This window comes from Lampetra fluviatilis, chromosome 39, assembly GCF_964198595.1.
Source record: "Lampetra fluviatilis chromosome 39, kcLamFluv1.1, whole genome shotgun sequence".
Classification (NCBI taxonomy): Eukaryota; Metazoa; Chordata; class Hyperoartia; order Petromyzontiformes; family Petromyzontidae; genus Lampetra; species Lampetra fluviatilis.
In genome coordinates this window covers 484,682-492,821 of record NC_136313.1, presented here as the reverse complement: position 1 = coordinate 492,821, position 8,140 = coordinate 484,682, and the positions used below count along the sequence as shown (strand labels likewise).

At 53.9% G+C, this 8,140-nt stretch overlaps 1 long non-coding RNA gene across 1 annotated transcript; it reads right to left on the bottom strand.

Moving 5' to 3' along the window:
* Positions 1–2,025: 2,025 nt before the first annotated feature.
* Positions 2,026–3,856, bottom strand: LOC144946011 (uncharacterized). The gene is made up of 3 exons (XR_013639735.1): positions 3,743–3,856; positions 3,317–3,420; positions 2,026–2,120 (listed from the first exon to the last, which is right to left on the bottom strand). It is a non-coding gene; the product is annotated as an uncharacterized LOC144946011 (long non-coding RNA).
* Positions 3,857–8,140: the final 4,284 nt, after the last annotated feature.

Here is an 8,140-nt window from a genome sequence, read left to right as displayed (position 1 = left end):
CATGGCTCCAAGACTCATGGCTCCAAGACTCATTGCTCCAAGAACTGCTTTGGGTGAGCTCAGTTTGCTGTTCCGTCCAGCCCTCCGCCCCGCACCTCCCATAGGCACGGTTGGCTACGTACGGTGCGAAAGAAGGCTCAACGTGCGTACATCCACAGTGGTGCTCGCGCAATTGCGTTCGGTTCACACACGGCCCGTCCATCTGTCAAGCTGCGTCAGCTCGAAGGCTCCCCCTAAATCACGTGTGGACACCCCCCCCCCTCCTTAATCACGTATGGACACCCCCCCCCCCGCACTCTGAATCGCTCCCACTTCCATCTGTGCTGCGTGTGACTTTTCTCTCTGGAGACGTCGTCACGACCACGGCTACAGCCCTTTAGGTGCAGCGGTCGCCAACCCTAACAATAAGTAAGAAGCAGAGACATTTGTTTTTTTCTTTCGACTTGGCTTGAAAATTCAAACACAAAGTGCACGTGAATGAGAGAGAGAGACACCGTCTCGCCATGCAGTTCCTGGAGTTTGTGTGCGGAGTTTCACTTCGTCTTTCAATCCTTACTACTCCTCTCTCTCTCTGTGTGTAACACCTATGTCATCAATACGTACAGTGTATATTTGTGTGTAGTCCATAATATTGGTTGTTTTGGGTCGTTAAACCCGCCACCCATCGACACAGACGATTACGAGTGTTGTATCACGTGACACAAGACGAGTGCATCAGCAGCAGCACTGGTCGTGTGTGAGAGAGTAAACCCACTGCGACATGGACAAACCCGAGTACGACGTTTCGCCAGTAATCACAACGAGCATCATCAGGCAAAAAACCTCCTACGTGTTAAACAGAACTTTTTTTTTAAGAATAGGTTTTACCCTTTCTGCCAATACAAGAGTGGTGTTAAGATGTTCAAGCACCAAATGGAAACCTTTTTGCAATTAATCAAGTTCTGCATTCACCACACGCGCTACTTTGTGGTGAACATGCAAACTCACATGCGCTGATTAAGACATGCCCTTGTCTCCGAGACTGATTGGCCCCCACCAGGGGACTTGCAGCGAGCGGCCCACGGCGCGTACGCTCTGCCACCTCGCGGCCGCCCCCGTGAGCCCCCCCCCGCCTCCCCCAGCCCTGGGGGGGGGGGGGGGCTCGTCGTGCTGCGTGCGGACCTCGCGAAGAAGAGTGACCTGCCCTGGCTGCTGCGGGCAGCTGAGCAGCGTTATTGCTAGCGGGGGTGGAGGGGCGTTCAAAGTGTTTGTCGATTAAATTATAATTAATAATGATTATGTTTAATAACTCTGATTTATTTATTTTTAAAAAAATGTGTTTGCCGGTGCTTGCTTATCATTAGTTATTATAATTAGTTATTAATTGGAATCAATGCTTCATTTTAATTATTATTTCTGTACGGCGCAGTCGCCACAGGATATCCGCTCCGTCGCTCTCGGAGAGAGACGGAGGGCGACGCAGAGGCGCCACGAGGAGGAGCTGCAGGCGAGCGGTCGAGGCGGCAGCAGCAGTAGCAGCAGTAGCAGCAGCAGTAGGAGCAGCAGTAGCAGCAGCAGGAGAAGTAGCAACAGTAGCAGCAGCAGCAAGAGCAGCAGCAGCAGCCACGCGTTGAGCCAACGCCAAATTCCACTCCTCCAAGCTCTGCGGTCCTCTGCGCGTGAAGGCGTTATCGACCGAATTCACGAGGTGTCTGCACGTGGCAGGGAACCGGAGCACCCCGAGATACCCACGCATGCGAGGGGGCAAGACGCTATCCCCGTACAGACGTGTACAGGTGGAGTTCTCGTTTGCCGTACCGCCGTCTCCTGGCGAGCCAGGGTACGGCTACTCATCGACGCCCACGGGGGAAGGGAGTTCCCATCATCTGTGTGTGATCCACCAACCCTCGCTGCTACTGCTGCTGCTGCTGCTGCCTCCACAGTGCTGGGTCACGGGCAGCCACGCGTGTAACTACCACCGGTGGCGAGTGAGGGTGGGCTCAGCAGCAGCAGTGGCAGCGTGGTGGTGACGGGGGTCGAGTCGGTGCCGGGGAGCGAACTCACGTCGTCCAGCTCGGGGAGCCCTCCCAGCTCCAGCTTGGAGTAGACCAGCTTGCCGTTCACCTTCACCTCGAAGCTGTCTGCAGGTGAGGGGTGTACAGGTGAGGTGTGTGAAAGTGGTGGGTGTACAGGTGAAGGGTGTACAGGTGAAGGGTGTACAGGTGAAGGGTGTACAGGTGAGCTTTACAGGTGAGGGGTGTACAGGTGAGGGGCACAGGTGTGTGTATGTGGTTGAGGACGTTGTAATCTGAGTCCGCTGTGTTCTTACGCGGTGGGTCCAGGTGTCTCTGCGAGTCCCCCGAAGTGAGTGTCGTCATGTTTTGGGTGACTTCCACATTGGGACCCGGTGGGCCCAGGTGGATACAAATGCTGTCCTGGTGATCTCGGGTTTCTTGTGAGTCTGTGTGAGTCTGTGTGAGTATGTGTGAGTCTGTGTGAGTCTGTGTGAGTATGTGTGAGTCTGTGTGAGTATGTGTGAGTCTGTGTGAGTATGTGTGAGTCTGTGTGAGTATGTGTGAGTCTGTGTGAGTATGTGTGAGTATGTGTGAGTCTGTGTGAGTATGTGTGAGTCTGTGTGAGTCTGTGTGAGTCTGTGTGAGTCTGTGTGAGTCTGTGTGAGTCTGTGTGAGTCTGTGTGAGTCTGTGTGAGTCTGTGTGAGTATGTGTGAGTCTGTGTGAGTATGTGTGAGTCTGTGTGAGTCTGTGTGAGTATGTGTGAGTCTGTGTGAGTCTGTGTGAGTCTGTGTGAGTATGTGTGAGTCTGTGTGAGTATGTGTGAGTATGTGTGAGTCTGTGTGAGTCTGTGTGAGTCTGTGTGAGTATGTGTGAGTCTGTGTGAGTCTGTGTGAGTATGTGTGAGTATGTGTGAGTCTGTGTGAGTCTGTGTGAGTATGTGTGAGTCTGTGTGAGTCTGTGTGAGTATGTGTGAGTCTGTGTGAGTATGTGTGAGTCTGTGTGAGTCTGTGTGAGTCTGTGTGAGTATGTGTGAGTCTGTGTGAGTATGTGTGAGTCTGTGTGAGTCTGTGTGAGTATGTGTGAGTATGTGTGAGTCTGTGTGAGTATGTGTGAGTCTGTGTGAGTCTGTGTGAGTCTGTGTGAGTATGTGTGAGTCTGTGTGAGTATGTGTGAGTCTGTGTGAGTATGTGTGAGTCTGTGTGAGTATGTGTGAGTCTGTGTGAGTCTGTGTGAGTATGTGTGAGTCTGTGTGAGTCTGCATCGGGCCAGGGTAGGTACAGGTGAGTGCAGGTGAGTCCAAGGCCCTGTTTGCCCCACTTACTTTTCCTCCCCGTAACGCCGACGATCTCCACCCCCGGGAGCTCCGCTTGGACCCGCGACTCGAGCCCCCAGAAGCGGCTCTGGTGGCCGTTACCTCATCCCCCGCTGTGCACAGGGAAGGTCAGCGGCGGGGGGGGGGGGGGTACTCAGGTGAGTAGCCAGGTGACTAGGCAAGTGACGAGATGAGTGACTTGGTGATGGGACCAGAGAGTGACTAGATTCGTGGCTAGGTGAGTAGCCGGCTAGATGAGCGTGTGAGTGGCTAGGTAAAGAGACAGGCCATTAACCAGGTGAGTGAACGGATAAGTAAGCAGGTGAACTGCGAGGTCAATGATCGGATGAGTGGCCATGTGAATGGCCAGGTGAGCGCGCACGTGGTGCAGTATGTGCGTCGTGCCCGTGCGGGTGAGTGCCCGTGTACACTCACCAATACTCCACGTGCACCTTCACCTTCATGGCGGCACCTTGCCCCGCTCCTCCTGGTCGGCCGACACTGGTGAGCAACTCACCCGAGACACCAAACTCACCCGAGACCCACGCCTCCTTGTGAGACACCGCAGCCGAGACACCGCTTGAGTCAAGCCACCTGGGCGCCGCCCGCTCACCTTTGCCGTCCCCAGTAGCCAATCACAGACGCCACCCGCTCCCCACCAGTGAGGAGATGCGGGGGTGGGGGGGACCTTGAAAGTCATTTTAAAGTCAGGGCGGCCTCTCTCGCCGCGTCTCCCCGTCGAGTCACCGTCTCTCAGATAGCGGCCAATGCTGGAGGCAACCGACAGGTACCGGTAGGGAAGAGGGGGGGGGGTCATAGGACAATGGGGGGGGGGGGGGGTCCGTCATGTGTGTGTCACGTGCACCCGGCCTGACACGTGCGCCGTCATGACGTCAGCCGGGGTTCGCAGTGTACCACGTGGTCTTCAACAAAACAACAGTTTGTGTGTCTCTCTCTCGGTGGTGGGGAGCGGGAGTGTAGCGGTCAGCGCTACGCTGCGCTACGAACCTGACGACCCGGGTTCGATTCTCGCTCACGGCCAACACCGGTGACGATTATCTAAACCGGTCCTGGTCCTACCCTAGGTCGACTCAGCCTCAAATGAGTACCTGGTGTGGTGTGCGCTCGCTAAAAGCACTTGCTCAGGTTTTGCGGGGGATCTCTGTCTTTGTCTCTCTCGGTGAGACGACGATCCCAGATGCGTGGGTTCGACTCCGGCTCACAGATTCACACGAGGGCAGTGGAGTGGTCGCGAGGTAGCCCCCCCCCCTCGCTTCCACGAGCCGTGAGGGCGAGGGGGTGCCCGCGGGTTCCCTCTGCCCGTGGGCAAATATTCAAAGTGTCCTATTCCAATGAGAAGTGAATTCCACCGTTGTACCATCTTATTTGACAGGTACTTTTCTACTTTACCGAGTGTTGACACCCCCAGCGTTTAACAGTACTGCTTCTTTGTATTTGGATTCTCAGCCAACACCGGTTTAGGTCGAGGTACACCGATTGTTCTCTTGCGCAGGTCGACGTTGGCTAATTTCTCTTGTAGCCCCGCCCACCACCCTCACGTTTCATTCCCTGGCTACCACATTCAGATAAGCCCCTCCCCCCTTAACTTGCATTTAAGAGCTTGTCTCTTGGTATGTTGCCTCACTTGATGCAGTAAATTCAGCTGTGACGGTCCCACCTGATGACGGAGACTTATGTTGCCTCCCAAACGTCGTGATTTATTATTTTATTTTTATTATTACTTCTATTAATTTTATTTTTTACCTACGTGACTTTACCGAAAAAACCTAAGGGTTATGAATCCTTGCAGTCACGAAAGCTTCAAATCTACAATGATAACAACAGCCAGGGTGAAGAGTGTGCAATCTGACGATATTGAGGTTTGTGTGAATGCGGGCGTAGCCCATAGCCGTGTGTGTGTGAGGTTGTGCTGTGCCACTCCGAATCAGTCGAGCGGCAAAAACATTTCATCGGTTGCGTAACGCTGTATGGAAGCTACCTGGTCTGTCGCTCCGCACGAAGCTTCAGGTCTTCTCGGCCACAGTCATTCCCTCCCTTCTCTACGCTTGCGAAACGTGGACCCCCCTAATGGAACATTTTCGCCGGTTAGAAACATTTTGGCTGGCCTGCTTACGATCCATCCTGGGTTTAACCAGGCTGGATTGTGTGAGGAGCTCTAAAATCCTTGAAAGATCTGGGCAAAGTCCCATCGGTGAGCTCTTCCGGCAGGCAAGGCTGCGTTGGCTGGGTCATGTAGCCCGCATGCCCAGCCACCGCATGCCTAAACAGCTTTTGTTCGGCCGGATCGAGGGGGCTAAACGGACGTGGAACTGAGTGGACTTGCCGATGACTGGTACCAGCGGTGTCAAGATCGGCCTCAGTGGAGGAGGCTCGTGAAGGATGCTGCTACTGGGCAGTTGGAGGCAGTCGCCCTCCAACAACAACGGAGGGCAGAGGAGCGACGCTCACAACATCGAGCGGAGCGCCGGGTGACTAAAGCACAGCAAGTTGGCACAGTATGGGGCACAGGTGGTGCATCAGCCAGTCATCTCGGTCATCTCAGTCAGTCGACCCGTGGCACCTGCTGGGTCTGCCCCGTGACCTCCTGCCAGCGGGCGTTTCGACACTTCACGTGGCCTCAAGGTGCACATGGCCTGGCACAAGCGTCGTGGTGACGTCACCGCCACTTAGTGGCGAATAGCGGTTGTTGTTGCTGTGCCACTGGTGCAAGGGGTGATTGTGTGCACACACACAACGGTGTCTGTGCTGACGACAGGGACGCCACCCAACAAACACCGACTTTTGGCGAGAAAAGCGCCACACTGATGGCAAAGATAGTGACGACACTTGATGGTGATGGTTTAATCAAAATGTTGGATCTGAAATGTCATCGCCGGGACTTGATGGCCCAAGTGCTGGCGCAACGTCGACCGATGTGTTCACTGGCGACTGACAGCGGCTCGTCCAGATCCCTTTATTGATCCACGCGGGTTCGCGAACACAAGGTTGCAGATGACGACAGGGCAACGTTGATAAATGCGGCCTGCGTTCTTGTTGGAACTCGTGAGTCTCGCAAACAGCCGATTCGAGGCCAACCCGGTAAATATGGAACGTTGGTCCCAACCGTAGCAACCAATCACATGCCAGTGTTGGCCGAACGTTGGAACGGCAGTTGGACATGTCACGTGGGCTGGCTCAATGCGTGTTCATGGACATGCGCCTTCATCGATCCATGGAGTGGGCGTCGTTATTTGACCAAATTTAGTTCAATCCGGAATTCTGCTGAAGTTTGCATTATTGTTGTTATTATTATTATTATACCAACTCTAATTATACAACTTAACCACAATTATATTCTACCCAATATAAAGTGAGAACAATCTGCCATGCGGATATTGAGAGGTGAGAGGAGAGAGGAAATCGCGCAGTCGCAGTGCGAATGGAACAACAGTTTCGAATTATGTTGCAATGCAGAAGGTCCATTGCCTGAAACGTCGCCTATTATTCACTTTTGTATTTTAAGGCCACACAGTGTTATTGAAGAATTGTGCAATGAGCAACAAACAACAGCAGCAGCATCACCAAGCGATGTGTGTAACGAGGATGGAACACTGAAACGATTCCTAGTCGGGATTCGATCCACGAATCGCGACCGGTTACGTTCCAACCGAGGCGGTGAGTGGTTGGTGTCTCCGGTGTTGGCCACATGGCTCGCAGGAACCCGCTCCGCACAGCCCCGAGCGACTCGAGGAGCATCACCGATTGGTCGATGCGCGGATGAGTCGATGTCGATCGCCGGATCTGTGCGTCATCGCTCCATCCTCGACATCACCGTCCGGGGGCAGTCCCACGATTTCAGTCGCGCCGTTCGGCCGCGTGCAAGACGTGGCTGGTGTTGAACACGTGTCGGCTATCGCGGCCAGCGCAGTGTCGCGAGTCACAAGTCACTGTTGGGTCCAGGTCGCGCAGGTACAACTCCAGTGTTGTGTGATGCACCCTCCACCACCCGACGCAGCCAAGTAAAGGAAGTTGTCACGTACCCACTTGTTCAATGTATTGTTGTGTGCATCGCTTTCCAGAACAAGCGATGGTGTTGCTACTGAAACAGTAATTAGTTGTCCACGTTATTGATTTGGCTGTCGGGTGGAGGAGGGTGTACGACACACATTACGCGGCAAATTTGACCCAAACACAAACAAATCTATCGTGAATCACGTGTGTGTAATCATTTGCGTCATCACAAAGTGGCACGTTGACATGGGCATCATGTGTCAACCAGTTAGAACCGCGATTCAGATCGTGACAGCTTGGCCACCTTTCTGGATACAAAGGAGAAATGGTTCGGTCCAACTCGGACGAACTGACTTGATCATCCGAGTTCCGACGGTGGCGTTATCGGTTCTGCGTTTACCCGTCAGTTCATCACGTTGGTCCGTACAGAACCCATATTTTCCAAAAACGTTTGAGATAATTACCTTCAAATGCACCATACGAATTGTTTGGCCAAACATCCAAATGTAGGACCGCAGGGCTTGGGCAATTTGTTAAGCGCCGATTCTGGCCGCACCCTCTGAATCATTCTCGATATCTCTCTCTCTCACCAAAAGCAACGCGTTACAAGCTCTACATGACTCTACAGGACTCCACAGGACGATAATAATTATACAGAACAGCGTAGACTGGCCCCGTGGGTGTACCTGCGAGCAGCGACACGACAAAGCGCGACCCCCCCCCCACCCACCCAGGCGACCCTCCTCCCACCGCGGTGCCGCACACAGCAGCCCACGGCCGACACCCCCCAACCACTCCCCCCCCCGTGCTCCCCGTGCCGTC